The sequence below is a fragment of the Gymnoscopelus braueri genome, assembly GCF_963280865.1.
Source record: "Gymnoscopelus braueri genome assembly, chromosome: 13".
In the NCBI taxonomy this organism is placed as follows: Eukaryota; Metazoa; Chordata; class Actinopteri; order Myctophiformes; family Myctophidae; genus Gymnoscopelus; species Gymnoscopelus braueri.
The window spans coordinates 19,935,266-19,957,190 of NC_137615.1; positions in this window are offsets into that span (position 1 = coordinate 19,935,266).

Below are 21,925 nucleotides of genomic sequence, written 5' to 3' on the forward strand. Positions count from 1 at the left end.
GTAGGTGGTTTCTTTAACCAATTAAATGCCGGCTTGGATTTTTTTTTTTTTTTTTTTCAAAAGATAAGTGGTGTAGTGAGTAGGCTATATTACCATAATATGACATAGCCTACTCACTACTTATCTTCACAACCACTAGTATAGTGGCTATTTCATAATTCACACTGCTTTGTGCTTGCTACATAACTATAGGGAAAAAGAGACATAGCTGCAGCACTTATTATAATGTAGTAGCCATTAAGGAAATACACTTGAAGGCTACTGATTACATAAATCTTTCCCCATAACTACATTATTGCACGCCTGTAATTATTTCATAACAATCCACTAATTTAAATATATGTATATATATATATATGTATTAAAAAACTAAATTTATAAGTCCATCATGAACACCAAATTGTAATTTGGTACCCATTTATTCCCAGACTTATTTCTTAATCCCCCCATCATTACAATATTACATTACATACCGCATAATTATTTTGTAAGTATTATTAAAAAAAGGTTGTTTAGGGGAGGATGGGGAGGAAGTTGAACGCTATCACTGCTTTAACCCTATTAAACCAACACCAAAAACAATAGGATTTCAGCCCTTCCGGCTTGTACACTAATGATCAGTACAAACAATAATACAAGATCATGACACAAGCAATATATTATAGACAAAGGTGAAGGAATATCCATATAAGGTTTAGTGGTTCAACAAGCCAGTGGCTACATTTTTGTAGTCCCACCAATTACCACCCTAAAGTGGTGGCCTATTAACTCAGTCTCCTCTTGCAGGGGGTGGTGACCCTTTGCCCTCAAATCAAAACCAGGGTTGTTAGTATCCTTACCAGGATTAACCCCAACTCTGCCCCTTAATCCATATACCCCAAATCAAGGTTCTTATTTCACTCATACCCTAAATACAATTACAATTAGTACAATTTAGGCATTCAGCAGATGCTCTTATCCAGAGGGACTTTAAGGGCAAGATCAGTGTAAATGGCATGAACCCTCGTCAAAAATTAAGGGGTAAATAAATGGTCATAAGTAGAGTGCAAAGATAAATTGATAAACCACAGTGATGTAGTGTAGATGTACAGTGCACACAAATAATAAAGTCTGCACACACTGGGTCATGGTCCAAACCTTAAAAATGTATTGGTTACTTTACACCATCGCTGGACATGACGCTTCGAGCCTACCCAGTGTGCAGACTTTATTCTTTTTGGATTCTGACCTCAGCCCAGCACCTGGTTTTTTATTGAGTGGACATGTGTGTGCTTTATTGTTTGCTTCTTAGATGTACAGTGCTTACTTGAGGACAGGTCCAGGTCATTTCTCCTCTTCATTCAAAATCCATTAGCTGAACAACATGCCGTCACTTCACTTTGACTTGGAAACCAATGTATTCCGATTTTTTTTCTATCTATCCTGACGTCAATGTCGAATTCTTTGGCTTTATTTATCCTCTACAGATTCTGTTTCCTCAAAGACAGGAAATTGGTTGGAGTGCTTATTCTTGATGTTCAGGTAGATGAGTCACAAGAGATGCATCAAACAGGTTTTGAAACATTTGAAAATGATAGAATGGAGAGTGATAATACAGGGCAGTATACTGTATGTGCGAAGCTGGCAAATATATCCTTTGGAGGTAATGGCGAAAAAAACAATTGCAATCTTTAATTGCTTCCTTTTATCAAGCTGTGTATTGTGTTACACAATGTGGCGATGATTACACTGGCTGCCATGGTTTCTACCCAGTCTTAGATCCTTAATAATCACCCCGCCCCCCTACCACAATACTTCCTGCTGTCACCAACGAAAATGAAATGAAGGAAAGCGTTCGACACCAGGCCTGCATCATTTGACGCACATGGGAGGCAAACTGGAAATGGAAGTTCGAGGGAATGCATTGAAGTCAATGAGTCTGTTGGTCGGCTGGACCATATGAACGAATAATTGTTTTGATGAACGATTGTGACCTTTAATTGTCATATAATCGGCTCAGGAATATGAAAGAAGACATCACAGATTATTTTCTGATCACTGGTTTGGTTTTTCGGTGTGCACGCTATGTAATTTTATTGAGGCATCTAAACAGCTCCATTGTATTCTGGCTCGGCAGTATCGCGAGATTTGGTTGTCAGGCTGGCAATGATTGACAGTCTCGTGATTACAGCCCATACTTACTGCACATTCAGAAACGTACTTTGTGGTCTTTAGATTCCATAATAGAATTATGCAGTGAGCACATCGAAAAGCAACACAGCAGAAAACAACGGGTGACACGTCTTCTTTTATTTTCCTGAATGGAGTATTTTACAAAGGCCGCAATCTTTCAGAAATAGTGTTTGCTCATAAGCTGGTACACCTGGGCTCTCATTGAGTTCAATGCATTCCATCGAAATTGCGGCTGCAGTTTGCCTCCCAGTGTGGCAAATCTGCCAGCTGGAATTGCTGGATAGAGAAAATGATATAGATGCCCCTTCCTTGATCTATCTTCCTTGGCTGTCACACATTGAAGATGGTCACATTGTTGCTTGTCTTGTAAATTGTTGTTTACTTTTAACTTTTAGTTAACCGAAATATATAAAAACATGGATATTCTGTCTTTCTCTCTTATTAGTCCATGTACCATGATGTCTTCCTGTAGGTGTGAGGGATGTATAAATGTACATGCTGTTCAACCACATGCATAATTGTTATTAATAGTATTTGTCTTTATGTATTAATGTATTTACATGTCTAGTACAAGCTTTGTCTGCATTGATTTGGATGGTTATGTCAGGGCTGCTAACCCTCCTTGATTCTGCAGCAGTTTCCTTGATTTCAACCTTCAACCTCTCCTTGAGGACTCCTTGATTGTCATTTTTCCTTGAGTTCCTTGATTGGTCAGTGCATGCAATCATACAAGAATATTCACTTTTAATGAATGGTTATTATTAAAGATGGGTCTTAAATTGCTTCAGTCATCCAATCAACTTCTGTAGGCCTACTTTTAGAGTTTTAATGGATGAAATTTCAACATGTGCCCATCATTTTCACTCCCCAAATTCACCAGAACACAGGAAATTATACTACTCTGTTAAAAGGTTTCTGGGCGAGGACCCCGTCTGGTCAGGGCTCCTCCCAAAACTCCTTGTTTCTTACAGTCGGATGTTGGCAGGCCTGGGTTTTGTGTGTGTGTGTACTTAAGATAGTTGCCAATTCAATTGACACAGACTATTGCAGAATATGTGTGACAGGTCAACAGGCTTGTGTTCGCGCAGGAAGCAGCCTCATCATTGTACTTGGCAAAGTGATACATTTTTGCTTAACATCTACGTATGTCATTTATGACGTTACATCACAGCCTTATCTATTGTACGAATCAGTGTTCTCCTCACTGCAGCTAATAACATGATTGCTCACAGGAAATTTAGGTAATGGATCTAAATAAAAAAGAAGCTGATATTGCAATAAGCCACCACTGTATTATGAGTCGTTGAAGTGTATAAATAACAAAATGCTCTAAGAGCTTTTCAATAGATATCAAAAGTATCAAAGTAATTACGTTAACCGGTTCATTATCAGCTTATTGGTTACCCATTGTTATGACGTGGCTTCTGGGATATGGGCCGCCGCCTGTGTGTCTGGCTGTCTGTGGCCAATCTGGGAACCCATCGCCAAATGAAAAGGAAAAACAGCGCCCTCTGCTGTTTTTTACTATCTCACTTGGCTCTGGGAGGAAGTCGATGTAGCACACGTACGCAAGAAAACCGGGGTTTTGGTCTGCCTTCAGCCTTTCACTTCCGGTGGTGCGACTATGTTTTCATTCCCACTAACAATATTTATACACGGAACACTAACACCACTTCTCCCAGAGAACATGGATCGTTTTGTTTATAAGCCCACTTGTTTCTATGATGAAAGAGCAAGTTAAAATGTGAATATCTTTCCGTGGTTTTGTCTGCTCCGAGGACGCTATTGTTAAATGAGTTTCGGTTTGTTTCTAGTGGGGAAGGATCGGCGGACACGTAAATCCCGCCCACTACATTTGATTGGGTAAAGCGCGGCCTGCTTCCTGATCTGAAGGCACGCCCACTTGTTGGCCAGTGCGTACGCGATATGACGAACCACCCCGACAGATTCAAGCGGAGAGCAGAATCTGTTCTTGAGAGATTAGTCTGTGGCTAATCTCACAAACCTTTCTTGTGCACACTGCCAGTAGGCTGAGGACGTAAATCAGAATATTTATTCACATATTGAGAACTTGTTTGCGTGTGAATACACTTTTTTTGTGAATCCATAATCTCAGCTCCACCGTCCTGCCATCCCTCAATATTTTGGCAAGACTGACATCATCAATATGACATCAATGCTGTTAGACCCTGTCTTGTAACTCTGTACCCTTTCAGAGCACAATGTTAAGAGAAGCAGGAGTGTCACATATGCTCATTATATTTCAGTGGTAGTGTCATTATCATAATAGCAATAGGTTCTTTTTTAGACCTTTTTCAGAAACAATGGACCCTATTTTGCACAGTGTATTATGCCTTATGACTAATCTTATTTTAAATTTTTAAATAGTGAAAATAGCAGATCTACAGTGACGTGTTGTGAGCTTGTAGATCGGCTATTTTCACTACTTTAAAATGTTTTTCAAAATAAAATAAAAAATGCCTAATAAGATTAGTCATAAGGCATAAGACAAAATAGGGCCCAATATGTCTAGACAAGAGATATCTCATACATATCATCACACAGGTTCTTGGTTCAAGGCCACCACCACAAATGTTCAATTGTAGAGATGAAAAGCCCGGCCCAAATCTTTACCATAACAACAACAACACCAAAAGTATGCCTAACCATAACCTACTAACAGTACTTAAACTTAACTAAATTTACAACACCATTGTGATTGGTCTGGGGCGCGTCTGTTTCATATCCTGAGATCTAGCACTAACCTGGCTTAACTACAATTAGACATGGTCATTTTGCTAACTCTTCTACTGTCCCCCTAACAAGATCTAATCGATCCAGGGTGCGGAAAGGACATAGACTCTGTGGTGAAGGAGAGAAGAGTGGATATGGAAGGATGGTTGAGAGTACAAAACTGGGGACCCGATGAGTTGAATTGAATGAATACGGTGAGAGATTGAGGAGATGAGCCGAAACGATCAGTTCACACTCTTCCTCGGATGAGTTCTTTTGGGCCTTTTGTTCACCACCATCATGGGCGTTGGTTGAACTTAACCCGAAATCTCTGTTATGAGGCTGGTTCCTTGGTGCTCCCTGCTGAAGCCGCCTCATTAAGTTGAATTATGTCTGCTGTCGGGTGGACTCTCCTGCCCTGTACCTTAGTTGAAGGGATTGGAGAGCAATCATGTCTTCATACATGAATATACTGTATCTACTTTGCACTCTCAAGTCATTTGTTTGACTTAGTTTTGTGCTCATCTGATCTAGAAGTGGTCTATTAAACTACATTTTGACTTTTGTGTACTGATTTTTTCCTAACTTACGTAGTGTTACCACCAGTATGCTATCAGTATGTGTCATTTTAGATTTGAGCTGTATATCGTCTCTCTCGGGTGGAAACATGATGTCCAAAACTGTTACTTTTCAGGATTAAAATTCAAAAACAGCAAAAGTACTTTTGTGCATAAAAGGTAAAAATGGAGATAAGAGGTTTCTGCCCGACAGCAACGATATACGTATACCAACAATTTGTTTTAGAATTGGCCTCAGGTTAGCCTGACACTCAGCCTGAATTTTCATTTCGTTTCACTCCATTATTCAGTCTGAAAGCCCTCTCAGTGCAGCTATTTTCTGAAACGGGGGCGTGGCCAAAGTGGGACTTTTTGAAGATTGGTTCATACTGGATTATCCCATAGAGGTATAATATAACTAGAGGGCGGATTGCCCCGCCCCCAGCTATCATTTCAATGAATGTGCTCAGTGGCGTTTTGAAGCACCCGGAAACCTGCCGGAAGTAGAATTATTGGTTTGATTTTGTACCCCCATAGAGTTATGAGCATGCGCACTAGTGTCCTTTTTGCGTTCTACGGCAGCCCGTGTGTCAAGGATTGAACGCGAGATATTTATTAAATACACTCGAGATGCATATTTATATGTAAATGCATATGTATGTATGTATAATATGTTTACATATTTATATGTATAAATATAAATATCTGTCAGTATGTTTTGCGCGTGCATGTATTTCTCCCCGCCTGCAGTTCCAGCTTTGGCCACTGGGGTGGCAGCTTCAATGTTTCTCAGCAACTCTGGGGGCTTGGATTATCCCGATCTCAATTGGGCCGGGCCGCCGCTTAGATTTTCAACCAAGAAAACCCCGCCTTCGACAGCGTCACCAGACCCTGAATGAGAGGCTAGCGATTCAGGGGCTGGAGCCAGCCAGCCAGGCTAGCCTAGGACTTAATGGGTTAAGTTTACAGCCTTCTGTGAACCACATAGGGTTCGCTACGGAATTGAGTTTTACCTCACGACACCTATTATTACTGCCAATCATTCATTTCTGATTATTATTATTTTATTTTATTTTATTCCAGTCATAGGTTTCCAGGTGATGGTGGTTTGAAATATGAATTAGGCCTACATAATTTACCACATCACCTTGTGTATTCTGTATCTTTAAACTGTATTTTTTCAGTTTAGGTTTACCTGCAGTTTTACTGTACACAGTAAAATGCTCAGTGTTAATGAAATGGTGTACATTTAATTAATTCAAAGTAGTTTTTAGCTCCACCTATTCTACAGTTTTACCATTTAACATCCTCTACGATTTTATTTCAGCCTGGGGCATTCTGAGCCTTTTTTGCCACATTATAATCAATACAAACAGAAAATGTTCTTTTTTGTTTGTTTAAATCAGCTTTGCAGACATAAACATGACATGTCATGGAATTTTAGGCTATCTCAGCAATGTAAAACCATGCAGTGTAAAACCTGCTTTGATTAGCAATAATCTATACTGGAATAAAAAAATCAATTGTGTGTATTATTATGCACATATTTTAATGTTACTTGTTTGTCACAATCTTAATTTTTTGCATGACATTTTGTCGCAAATGATACATTCTAAACTCTTAAAGTTTCAACATTATAATGTGAGCTAGTAATTATTTGGGGTATGGAGTGTAAAGTCCCCTTCACATATCACCAAGAATGGAGAATGATACAGTCATTGACTATTGTCCATCACAGTTCATCTCTGATTGGACAACAATGTCACCAAGGAATATTTTCTGTCTCCTTGGTCAGCTAAAATATTAATGCAATGTGTAGCAGACTAGCTGGGCATGAAGCCCAGACCAAATCTTCCCTGCCAGGGGGATTTCCCTTTGGATGAGCGGCGGATGTGTGGTTTCCCATGTGTCCGCTCCAGGTTCAAATCCAAGTGGTTGCAAAATAATATAATTGATAATTGAATTAATTAGGAATTAGGAATAATGACGAGCACCGATAGCAATATGTGATGAGAATAGATTTAGCCTAATTTTGAGCAAATTAACAATGTGAGAAGGTATGAAATGACTTGTTTGATGATGATTATGATGATGGTGATGATGATGATGGATGTTTTGATGGATGATGATGGATGTTTTTCCTAAAAAAGAAAAGACAACAAAATAAAACAAAACAAAACAGCAACTCTGTTTTATAACCAACCACTCTGAGTTTCCCTGTCCCAATACCTGCAAGATCGAACCATTTCCAGCTTAATTTCATTACAGCTGGATGTCAAGAGCCAACAGAGAACATTCACTAGTGCCTGTGGTCTGAAATAATAGCAGCCACATTGATCTGAGGCTTTGACATACTGTGGAATCTTTTGTGGTTCACCTTAGAGTGACGGATGTATTTGGGGCATTATAGAAAAGCAGACTGCAAGCAATGAGGAATTAAATCAATAGTGTCAATAAGGGAAGGCACAGATGAATAGCATGGCCATGAATGTGTGATAGGGAATCATGCAGTGTCTAATAACAAACAAACTTCCAATGCAAACATGTTATCTCTTACCGCCCAGTAGCCTACTCAAAGCAGTGGTTGTAAAATGACAGAAAATAAAATGCAGATATAAATCTTATGTAAATCTCAACACAGATTTGTGATAGTGCAACAGCATGCAGATTAGGCAGACATGATTAACCTACCAGTGTTATTAGTAGACAGTATCCAGTGTTTCAATGTCCTGTTTAGATAGCTCCTAACACAAAATGCTGTATTATGTTGTTCATATTATGATAACAATAACATGCATTCCTCCCCTGCACAGCGATACGTGACTGTGTTGCTGGTATCTCTATCTATCTCCCTCCCTCCCTCTCTCCCTCCCTCCCCCTCTCTCTCTCTCTCTCCCTCCCCTCTCTCTCTCTCTCCCTCCCCCTCTCTCTCTCTTCCTCCCCCCCTCTCTCTCTCTCTCTCTCTCCCTCTCTCACTCCCTCCCTCCCTCCGTCTGTCTATTTCTCTCTTTCCTTCCCTCTCTTTCACTCTCTGCATCCTATCCCTCCCGTTCCAGCTCCTGGTTACAGCTCCTCCCTCCTCCTCATCCGCTTTTTAATGTTCACACATCCCTGCAGAAAAGGATTACACAGTGATAAGTAGCGCTGCAGTGCTTGACAATCTATGCTTAAGTTGTGCTTAATCAGTTGGTATGCTGACAAATAACCTTTAAGAAAAATATTGATCAAACACATCAGGAGATCAATCAAGGGCAAGGCTTAACATGCATGTCCCAATGTGTTGCAATGTCTTGTGTTTGTATTCATTCAGCATGTTGAATAGCTGCCCCCAAGGCTTTTATGGAGGTTCATATTTAAATAATATACCCAGGAAATTAAAATAATATACCCAGAGGAAAAGTCACATTCAAAGCAACGTGTCTTCACTTTGTCAACAAAACATTCTAAAAATTAGACAACATTACTGTTCTGTATTGCCAAACATGCATGTATGTAGTGGGATTTTCAAACATTTCAACACCAAATTACACCACAATAAATCTTTACAGTTTATCATTACATATTTGCCACAGAAACAATTATGAAGGTTTATCACTTCTAGAAGCCAAAGCCAAACCAATAGATTCACTATAAAGGCTGCTGGATTTGTTTGGCTGGGGCCATACAAGTCTTGCTCTTAGGGCCATTTTATGCTGCATCTTGATTTGTTTATTGCAAACTATAGTATGTGTATACCCAGGACTGCTTTAGTCTGGTACATATATGCTCACCACAATGATATGTTATATTGATTCTCATTGCCAGAAACAATAGGGAAGATTTGGCTCCACCCCTGATCTATACTGTCATACTAACAACATGATACTGAATACATTGGGGGACCTCGGTCAACATAATTATAGGACTTAAGTCGTGAATATAGTCAGCCTATATCATCAGTTCTAATATGACTGGCTCATACACTGATTTGGCTTTTTCTGGCTATACAATACTTCCTTGATATCCGATATTGCAATATTTATCCACATCGTACGTATATGAAGTGTCAAAAATGTACATAAAACCGTATTTAGAGGAACACAAGTATTTCTTATTTAAAAAACAAAATTAGAGACGTACCACACTGTCCCTGTGCATCAGTGACGCTAATCAAATGAATGAAACCAACCTGGTGGGCTGTGTCACCAACATTAATGAGTACACATGTACAGGAGTGGTAGGCCGACTTGCATCCTTGTGTGCCGCTATATCAACACACTGTTGAGACAAGGAGCGACTTCTGAAGGTAGCCGCCTCCTCAACTACCCCTTGAGATCAGTGGCACAATTGGCAACCCAGCCTAGATTCGATTTTCAAACCCCACTCAAATAGGATGAGAACATTTCCTGAACAAAGCATGTCTGCCCTGTGGCAACTGAGGAGGCTCACCACTAATTCTAGTCCAATTTTATAGAGGCTTAGTGAAAAAAAACTCATAATCTGTTCTGGGGACATGCTCTTGTGTTTCATACTCACTGATGATGAGCAGGTTGTCTGCTGCCAGCTGTAATCTATCAAGGAACTGCATGCTCCAGAGTGAAGAAAGGAGCCAGAATCATTCTTCTTCCAGAGTAGTGGTTCTCAAAGTGTGGCCCGTGTGACTATACAGTCAGTGAGGGGGTTCCAGGTCATCCCCAGCGAACTTAGTTAATATATATATATATATACTTAGCAACAGGTTTTCTCCAGATATTTTCGAATAAAACAAGGTGTACAATCCTGTGTACTTCACAAACTTCCAGCAGTACAAATGTAGGCTCTCCAATAATAATAATTTGAGAAATCTCATTATACACATACCTAATAAGATAATCCATCTAGCTATCTGCATGTCTACCTACAGTACCTATTTAGTCAAAATCACTCGGTCTACGGTTTATACTGTATGAGGTGTTTATTTAGCATTTTGCATGTACTGTAAAACTGTCAATGCTTCACTTCACTAACATTGCAAAAAAAAAGCTTATTATTATTATTATCATCATCATCATCATCATCATCATCGTTATCATTATGGTGTATCCAACAAATTGTGATTGTGAGTTAAATAAGTTCTGGTCATAAGGAACAATCCACCTCATCATTACCTTTTGTCACATCAACTGCCTATCTTTACAAAGAATGAGAAGTGAGAAACATACCGGTACCTACAGCAACGTGCACCACTTAATAGTTGAGAGAATAAGGGATGTTGGCTTATTATTCTGGGAGCCCTCTGGGTGTTTTTTGTTCATGCGAGTGTTTCCATAGCAACCACAGATGGATTACTTTCAAAGGATGGTGAAAACATAATTTTGTATGAATGCAAGAGCTCAAGAGTTGTTTTGACATTTTAGTAGTCTCCACTCTGCGTTTATTGAATTATTAACAGGTAGCTATAGGCTGGCCATTATGAAAAACCTTTCAACGTACTTATAATGTATACCTCCAAGACCTTTCTCCCATCTAATATTCTGTCAGAAATAGAGCCCAACCGATATACTGGTTTGCAATGCTACGCGTTGTGAGCTTTTAGGTCGACAAGATTGACACCAAACTTGGGATCGACATCAGACCCAAAAATCTGGCGTCAATTGGGCTCTAGTCAAAAGGAAACTTTACATGAAAATAGTTTTTATGTGACCTCATTAGGTTTTTGATTTGACCATAGCATTCCCTTTCCAGGTGGAAATGTCCAAGTACTTTGAAGGGATAGTTCACCCAAAAAAAAACACTTTTTTCTATCGATTAGTCACCCCATGGAGATTTTTTAGTTTTTGTCGCATATAAGCCAATAATTTCATGACCAGCAGACCGGTAGACAGCGGTTCCGGTAGGAGACACAAAGGAGACTCTTTGTGTCTCCTACCGGAACCGCTGCCGGTCATCAGATTATTGGCTTAGGAATGCGACAAAAACTAAAAAATATCCATGAATTCAAGTCTCCATGGGGTGACTAATCGATAGAAAAAATGTCATTTTGGGGGTGAATTATCCCTTTAAGCTTGCTTCTTCCATTTATTTTAAATTGATTATGAATATACTGTTTGTACAATTTTAACACATGGAAGACTATATCAGAGTTAAAGAATAATACTTTTCACACACATCTCCATTGTGTTAATCATTTCTAATCTAATGGAAATCATGGTAGATGGAACTGCAGCTGTGCACTTTGCCTGCGCGGGGAAATGTGATGATTACAAGATGAAATGTGTTCTGCAATAGTGGCGTGACAGAAATAACAATACCATGATTAGCTTCATGAACCAGTCCCTTACAACACATTACATGGTCCCCACTCAATTACTTTCAATAAGTGCACTATATTCTATTATATGTTGTAATAAGGTAGGCCTACTGTATGCACCAGTAAAAAATATATCTCAGACATGAGCGCAAAAGTATGTATAGGCTATTCAATGTAGAATGTTCCAGCACAAATTACTGTATATTATAGTCTATGTAAATATGTTACTGAATTCCTTTCCATATAAACTAACACATTCAAACAACATGATTCAAGTTCCAGACTCCCATGGCCACTGCAGCATTGCCTCTATTGAAAGAGAATGCGATAAAGAAGAATTGCGTTTTATGACTTTCTAAGCAGGGACTCAAGGACAACCTTTCAACCTTTCAGTTGGAAATATGGCAGAAGCAGTCTATAAAATTCATCCTTTAATATTAATAGGGAGATTCACTTTTGTTAGGAAGCATCCAGTTTTATCACATCAGTATGAACTGCTCTACAGCAATAAATAGTAACCCCAAAACTGGGATTCTGTCTATTAACTGGTAAAGCACAACAATGCCTTTTAATGCAGTCACACTTCTTCACACAGCCATCCTGTGGTGTTGTAAAATCTCTCACTTGAAACATTTGTCCCCAGCAGATATTTCTCACAGTTAATGACATGGAAATGAACAGTTGGTGTTCTCCAGGAGACAACATTTGACAGTTAAAATAAATGATTTGTCTGAGATGCTCACAACCCAGTACCATCAACTGATTGTGTTGGCCTAATTAGTCCCCCAACACCACTACACACGTTTCAAAATTGAAACTGTTCTAAGGATAGACTTTGACCTGCAGAAAGAATTATGGAGTTCAGAGCTGTTAAAAAGGACACACTGAAATACATCCTCCTCTGACAAATTAATGAGGATGCTATGGGTCATTTCAGTCACATATTGCCAAGTACTACAAGTTTGGTAGAATACACACAGACTGACAGACAGGGTTTGTTGCCCCAAAAAGTTAAAGGCCCAATCCTGTGTCACTCGAAGTATAGACTGAAAGAACGAGCCCAATCGATGGTCTTGAAGGGCGGATCCAAACCCAGGCGCTGGATTCCAGCGCCGCTTCCTATTGCTTCACCAATCTATGTCCCCGCCTCATTTATTTTGCTAAATTAGACCTGCTGGTGGCGCTATAACAGGCCAATGTTAAAAGGGTGGCATTTGTTCCTCAACATAGTGTGAATGTGCGTGTAAAGTTTGACCACAATCGGACAGTGCGTTCATGATTTGCGGAATTTTGTTCAAAACAAGCCAATAATGCAAACTTTAGATGTCAATCTTAGCCAATCAGGATAGAATATGAAAAATCAAACACATCCGTCTTGATCACATGACTATAGAAATCATGTGTACCGATTTGCGTGAAATTTTGATCAAATTGGAAGGAGTAGTATAAAATAGTGTTTTACATAAGTCGACCTCCTGGTGGCACTATAAAAGGCAGATGTGAAAAAATGCAGGGCAAAGGTTTTTTGTTGACCTCTAGGGAGTGTGCATACAAAGTTTTACACAGATTGGTGCAGTTATAGGTAAAAACACGAATCGGCCTGTTATAGCGCCACCATGAGGCAAAAAATGTCAAGTGGCATTTCTTCCTCGGCCTAATGGGAATGTACGTGCAAAATTTCACGGAAATTGCATGCTGTGTTCATGATTTGAGGCATTTTGTTCAAAACAGAGCACTCCTGCAAACTTTGGAAGACATTTTTAGCCAATCAAGATGAAATATGAAAAATCTGAAAGACCTGTTTTGTTTAATGACTTTAGAGATATTGTGTAGCGATTTGCGTGATTTTTGGACAAAATCTGTAGGAGTACTGTCAAAAAATATGTTTTGCACAAATCGGCCTCCTGGTGGCGCTATAAAAGGGCCATGAGAAATATTTGGGGCAGAGGTTCTGAATTGGCATCCAGGGAGTGTGTGTGCACAGTTTCGCTGCGATCAAGCCAACGGTGCCGGGGATTAGCTGGTCACAGACGGACGGACGGACACACACACGGACGGACGGACGGACGGGGTGAAAAACATACTCTCTCGCCATGCCTTTCGGCCTGGCGGAGACAATAACTCTCTACTTGCGCTACTGAATCGCATAGCTCCACCATATCACTCTCAAGTAAAGTTGCACAAATGCAAAACTAGTGTGGAACAATGGCATTGTTTAGGACATGCGGATTTGGCCTTTACAGTTTTTCTTTGCAAATTCTGACATAATTTGGACAGAAAAGTTGGAGGAATTCCTACAAATGTTAATTATGTTATGGGTCAGTTTCAGGTCCCACCTACGTGCATCACCTTACCCAGTTGCCATGGAAACTCATGTAGAGAATCTTGGTTTGTCTTGAGACAAGTTTCTTTTTGGAGCCGTTCAAGTCTTTTGTCTTCTCTAAATCTTCTATGCATCTTCTATGTCACATAAAAACTAAACATGTTACTTTTTACCCTCGTCGTCCTTGACCACATGAGCGTCAGTATTCTGGGCGTGTCATGACAGGCGAAAATAGCAGATCTACAAGCTCTGGTAGATCAGCTAGCGAGCTTGCAGATCGTCTATTTTAGCAAAGAGATTTGGTGTAGAGGGACAAAAGGAGAGGGCCAAGTACAGACCCCCTAGGGGACACCGGTCAAGGAAGAATATAGGTTTTAATTCACTGGTTCCCAAACAGTGGGTCGGGACCCATGTTTGGGTCGCGGACCAATTTTTATGGGTCGCGAGTAAATATCCCCCTTTTTTGTGTCCTACATTTAAATAAATATACAGAAAAAAATCACAACTTTTCATCAATTAAAAACATTTCTCAAAAATATTTCATAAATAAAATCCAATAATTTCCATGAATAAATGTAAAAAGAAATGTCTAAGAAGTAGTGAAAATAGCAGATCTGCAAGCTTGCAAGCTTATAGATTTGCTATTTTCACGAGTTTGGGTCCCGGGCAAACGTCTAATTTCTCTTTTGGGTCTCGAGCGAAAAACTGTTTAAAATGGTTCAGAACACTATTTCCTTACAAAGATGAACAGGTTTGGTGATTTGGACTTTCTGTTCAGAACAAGGAGGGAGGCTTATTTATGCTTGATGATGATTTCTAAAACCTGTGCTCCCTATGAAGTTCTTTTTCTACTTTTCACAGTGGGAAAACTGAGCTCACCATTGTTGTCATCATCTTCATTCTCCCAGTGCTGTTAATGGAGCTGAAGGAACTAAGTGAAGATGCAAGGTTGTATAAACATTGAAACGTTAAGAAACTGAAGATTCTACATGCTGAGCCATTTGATTGTGTGATTAATTTTTTAAGGAAAAGGTATATCTCTAGCCTGGCAAGCATGACTCTGGATGTGCTGACGCTACCACAGTCAGCATTAGTCAGACTATATACCTCTGCGAGAACAGTATAGTCTGAAAACATGTCTGTCATTCTTCAAAGGCACACAAGTGAAAAACTTGTTTTATTATTCAGACACAGAAATTGACTTAACCATAGCACCAGGGATGGTCCAATGAGCACTGAATAAGTGCATTGAACAAATGACTGAGAGCTGATAAAAAAACCTGAATTTCAACATCCACATTAAGACAATTACAAAGTCAGTTTACTATCATCTTAAGAATATGAGAAGAATTAAAGGACTTGTGCCTCTAGGATTTAATATTTGTCCATGCATTCCTCTTCAGTAGACTTGACTGTAATGGTGTCTTTACAGGTCTCCCTATTAACGGATTAGACAGCTTCAGAATGCTACAGCTTGAGTCAAATAAAGACAAAGAAAGTGGATAATTTCTCTCCCGTACTCAGAACTAAAAATTCTGCTGTTGGTTTATAAAGCATTGAATGGATTATGGCCAAAATATATTTCTCATCTTCAGCTACGTTATGAACCATCCAGACCTGTCAGGTCGTCTGGGACAGATGTGCTTTCTGTCCCCAGATTCAAAACTAAACGTGTAAAAGCAGCATTCCATTTGTATGCACCACATATGGATCAATTTCAGAATACAGCAGGTCTGCTACAACAGTCTTTTAACATCAAAGCTGAAGACTGTTGTTTGTCGATACCTTTTACTGAGGTTTTTGATTCATCACTTGTGCACTGCAACTTTATTGTTGTATTTTGTATTTATTTTTGTTATGTTTATTCTCATTTTCTATCCTCTTAATGTTTTAATAATTATTTTAATTGTATTCAAATGTCCTTTTATACTAGTTTAATTTAGCACTTTGCCTCAATGCTCTGTTTTGTGTAAAGCACTTTGAACTTCCTTGTTGAAATACACTATATACTATACAAATAGCCTTGCCTTGCCAGCTTTGTTTGTTTTTTATTTTTATTTATATTTTATTTTAAGGTTGAAGTAACCTACATGTATACATGCCTTGCAAGTTTTAAATTTACAGGAAAAAAAGAACATTTAACATGCAATTTATATCATTTCCATGTTTGTTTTCCTTGATGCATCATGGCGTAGCCTAGTCTAATTTTCATGGCAATCTGAAAGTGCCATAAGGAGGGATCAGAAGGGATATTCAGATGATCCATAACTTATAGCAATTTATAATGCTAATACCTTCTGAAGTGCATCAATTTCCCTCAACTCCTCATTCCTGTGCACACTTGTTTAATTTCCCAGATGCTGCTTATTGGATGCCACATGTTTTATTTAGTGTGCTCGCTAAAACTAGCATGTTTTTCTTTTATTGCATGTGTTCTTCAGTGCAATTATGCTTACAAAGAATGTGTTATCTCATATTTGCACCTATCATTTGCCCAGTGCCATCCACATTTGAACTGTGCAGATAGTTTCAGCCATGTTTATTATCTCTGACAGGCCAAAGGCACACTTTGTCTGTGTTTGTGTGATGTATAAGTCATCAAAATAAAATAAAATCTCTGGATTCCTTTGATCATGACACAACTACCCATATGGCCCATATTTCACCAACTTTCTTCAAACCAGAAAATAGCAAATTAATGACATTTTCCTTCAGTCCTGTGAAGCAGAGTGAGATGAGAGGAATATTGACCAAGAGGAATACAAATACAAAGAGGTGTTGCCATTCAGTCAATCATGTCACCAATACCAATACATTTTACTCATTTGTTTTCATGGTCACTGACTCTTCTGTCATTTCAGATCCTGCCACTCCCACGTTATCATCTCATTCCCTTGACCTGTAGTTTTCCCACCAATTTCTCAAACTGCAACTCATTCCCTTATATACTGGTACACTGGTACATTTCTGTTCTGGGTGATTGTTACATAAATGATCAATTCAATAGACATCCTGTCATAACTCAAAACCTTGAAGAGTAGCCACAATACAAAATACTGTATAGACATACTGCAGTTCCACATCCTTTTTCAATGCATTAGCAAAAGAAGTGATTAACTGACCATGATTCATTGCCACCCAGGCTTTGTGCTAGCCATATAACAGTAAGAGTGCAGAATAACAGCAATGCAGAAATTGCAGTTGCACTTTCAACTTTTGTTCAGCAAAGCTCCTCTTGAAAACGGCCTTGAAATGCTCTCACCTTCCACAAATCTTGTTTTGAAATGAATCTCTAGAATAATTGTTTCTGGTACTCTGCTTTCATGTCAATGTCCTTGAGTGGGGCCTGATTTTTTTTCCATTGTTCGGCCAGTAACGTTAGGCTAGGACATTGTAATTGATTTCTCCCCTGTGAGAAGGTTCACTGTTATAGGATAGGAATCCTCTCCTGCTGCAGGAGCTGTTCTGGGGAAGGCATCAACTGGCAGTGCTTGGTCTGTGGCTATTGAGGGTAAATGGTAAAAATGGTAAATGGTGCATTTATATTGCGCTTTTATCCAAAGCGCTTTACATACATTGTGCATTACATTCACCCATTCACACACACATTCACACACCGATGGCAGAGGATACCATGCAAGGCACCAACCTGCTCATTGGGAGCAATTAGGGGTTCAATGTCTTGCTCAAGGACACTTCGACACTAACTCTGGGGGAGACCGGGATCGAACTGGGAACCCTGCGGTTTCCAGTTCACTCTACCCGGCCACTCTACCCCTGAGCCACTGCCGCCCCTAGGTAGTGAAGGTGGAGAATCCTGTTCTGTGGCGGGGTTCACTACAACTTCAGAAGCAAGCAATTAGCAATGGGCACTGGTTTGAAAAACTAGAAAGGGGAGCATATCTCTGCCAGGCTAGGTGGCCTACCCAGGGCTCTGTGTCAAAAGGGAGACGTGACACCCTTGGTACATCAACCTGCGGTTCTAGACATACTGAGCCCGTACCTATTTGCGGACCCTTACCATGTCCAGTTACATTCTATATTTGCACATACACATACAGTATATAATTGGTTAATGGGTTTGTAGGATCCCTCGCTCCCATACTTTTATAGCTGTGCCATGCACACATCACCAGATGTGTATTAATAACGGCATGGCTCATTTTGAATCTCTGACATCATATTGATGGAGCCACAGTGCTGTTCCATCACAGTAAGCACTGTGGCTTACCCAAGATAATTGGTTCCTCTTTTAACCTTCCATATTAGTAGTGGAGAAGAGATTGAAATGCTCTTTCACCCTGAAATGGAACAGCGAGTGCTGTGGCTCACTGTGTTAAGACACATAATCGGTTCAAAGCCCACTCTTACACTTCCATATTAGTAATGGAGGAAACACTGAAAGGCTTTTTCTAATTGTGATATAACAGCAAGTGATATGGGCCATATGGCTCACTGTGTTAAGATATTCTCTTTTGCTAAGTCGTGCTCTCCCTTAATTCAGTAGGAAGACTATTCCAGGAGTGTTTTCCGCCATTTTGTCCAAAACTCACGCAAATCGGTACACATCATTTTTGTGGTCATATGATCATGATGTATAGCCTGGTAAACCCTCCCTCCGGAAATCTCAATTCCATTTCATTTCAGGAGTGAGTCTGGCCTGATCCGCCTGTCTGCAATATTGGCTGTGCTGGAGTTGGGCGGGAGTAATACCGTTGACTGACAACCCCTTCAGCCAATGATAATTTTTCCCCTTCAGCCAATCAGCAGTTCACCAGTCTTAATGTGACGCGACGGGACTTTTGAGACAGCCATACCCAAAATGGGTTGCCTTTTTCGGGTACAATGGTGTCACTGCCCGCCCCTACCGGTTCTCTAATTATTATTTTTTAAATAGGCTTTGTCATGATTAATTGACCACATATATGAAGTTAAACAACTAAATTCTATCCAAACGATATCTTATAAGTAAATTCCGTGCCTCAAAATAGAAGTTAGAGAGCTTTTTGAAGTAAAAAAATAGCGGAGAATTGGCCGCACAAGAAAAAGATGGCTGCCGTTCGTGTTTTGGGCTCACTCGAACTCGCCACCTGATTGGCCAACGTAAGCTGTCAATCACAGAACAATGAGCGACGACGCTGATAGGCGCGGCCGTTTGGCATACACAGCCAATATTGCAGAGAGGCGGTTCATGCCAGACTCACTCCTGAAATGAAATGGAATTGAGATTTCCGGAGGGAGGGTTTACCAGGCTACATGATGTATGTGTCAGCATTTTCACATGCCCTTCTGATTGACTACGATTGGCTTTTAAAGTTAGCGGGAGAGGCCGTTTTGCACAAAATGCCGCAAATCATTAACGCATTGTCTGGTTGCCATGACACTATGCACACACACTGGTGGTATGCCACCGCCACCCCAAACCTTTCAAATCAGCCTCTTGGTGGCGCTATAACAGCTCGCTGCACGTTTTGCCTTTATCTCTTGAACCATTGGTCATACAGTCAACATCTTTTTCCTTGGATCATGAGAAAGTGCAGTCTGGCCATTTGTGCCAGACTACATTTTCAGCGATTTTGTGTTTTCATCAAAACACACTTTTTGCTACAACCCTTTCAAATTCTGTCCACACCTCACACAAATCAGTACATAGATCTCTGCAGTCATGTGATCAAGATGTATCAGTCAGATGTAGCAGGTTCCATTCCAATTGGCTATGACTGGCTTCCAAACTTTGCCAGGGTAGGCAACCTGGCCTGGCAAGGATCTGTGCTCAGAGGAGCGCACATTTCTTGTTTTACATCTATTATAACCATGCACCTTGTGTATATTTGTCATTGTGCCTTCTTATTTGACTTTGTTTCACTCGTTGCTTTCTCTTTTCTTTACCCTTTTAGCTATTTTCTTGAAACTCAAAACACTGGGAGCTTGTATAAAAACATATTTCACCCACTATTCACCTATATACCTGTGCCTTCTATACTACTGTCCATACATGTATTATATCTCACTTATATTATACTACTGACGATGCTGTACATACCCCACATTCATATTTATAACACTTCAATACTGTACATTTCTTGTCCATGTTGTATTTACCATATTCATATTATTTGGTGTAGACGTAAAAAGAAGTGGGATAAAAGGGAATAAAAGCGGTACAAGTACAGAGCCAATTCAGGTCCAGTTTTCTAAGTCTAGGTTAAATAAAGTGGGAGTGAGTAGGACCATAATGACTTGAAGGCACTGTAACCTGATTGAGAATGTATTCTAGGTTTAACAAGGACACCTTTATCTGATGATCTCTTAGGCAGGGGTTCTCAGCCTGTGGGCCAGGGCCCACTGGTGGGTCGTGAGGAATGGACTGGTGGGTCGTGAGGAATGGATTTCAAGTGGGCCCCCCAAGAATTGGCGAAAAACTAAGATTTTAATGATAATATAACATTAACATAAAAAATAAATCTATATGTACATGTTATTTTTTCTTTAAATCCTTGAAAAGTGAGATTTCATTGCGATACCTACAAATAGGATGTTAATAGTACACTACATCGAAGCCGGTGAGAATGGCTGGGGGAATGTGGTGTTTTCACCCCTGTCCGTTTGTCTGTCTGAGTGTCTGTGTCTGTGAGCAACTAATCTCGGGCATCGCTGGATGAAACTTTGCACACACATCTGATCCCAGGAGGCCAAGGAAGAATCTCCACTTCACATCTTTCAAATCAGCCTCATGGTTGTGCTATAACAGGCCATGTCAGATTTTGGTCTATAACACCAATCAATCAATCTATTTCCCCTGGATACAATTTAGGCATTTAGCAGACGCCCTGAGCTAAATCGCTCCAGAGCGATTTACAGTAAGATGCCTTGCATCTTGATGCAACTTCCCCTATTAGACCTCAGCCATTTCCGCCTGTCAACATTTTCAACGAGTTCCATTTTGTGTTTTCTTCAAAACAGTTATTGCTAGTTTGTTACTACTCCGATTTTGTCCAAAATTCACACAAATTGGTACATTCTCTCTGGAGTCATGTATCAGTCAGACATTTGAAATTCCATTCTAACTGGCTTCCAAAGTTTGAGGGAGAGGCCTGTTTTGAAAAAAAAAAACACAAAACATGGGGGCACCAGAAGTGCAACAGCACCAACAGCTCACGACTAACACAGCCCCGGGGTAGGCAACCCGGCCTGCCGGTCATCTGCAGTCCGAGGAGCACATTTTTCTAGTTCAACATGCAAACAAAAAAATGGCAGACTTGCGGTCATTTAAAAATGTTAAGGAAGCACACTGACTCCATCCTAACATACAATAGAGAGTGGCGCGCATGCATGGCTGTTTGTTTGTGTGTCTGCGTGGTTCATACGGGTCCTCATGGTCTCTCTCTCTCAATACAAACTGATGGTCACTCGACCATGCTCTCTCCGTTCTCTCTCTCGATACAAACTGATGGTCACTCGACCACGCTCTCTCCGTCAAGACAACGTTACGTTTCGCTTTCGTTTTCGCCTCAGGGCACCGCTGTTGCAATGAACGTCTACAGCCTACTAGACGAGAGCCCCGCGCAGCGGGTAGACCATTTGATGATGGGGAGGGCCACTATATTTCCACACTCACTCCAGAGGGCCACATTGCATATAATGTCTCTCCGAATTTTAACTTTTTTCGCCATTCTATGTCACACATAAGTAGCAAAAATAGCCGATCTACAAGTTCAAAACAAAAGCGATAATATATTAGTATTCCGATATTAACCTGCGGTGAAGGTGGGGCCGCATGTCGCATGTGGCCCCCGGGCCGCCAGTTGCCCGTGCATGGGGTAGACGGAAGGGCCGCACAGCGGCCCGCACCTCTAGTTGTTTACAATACTG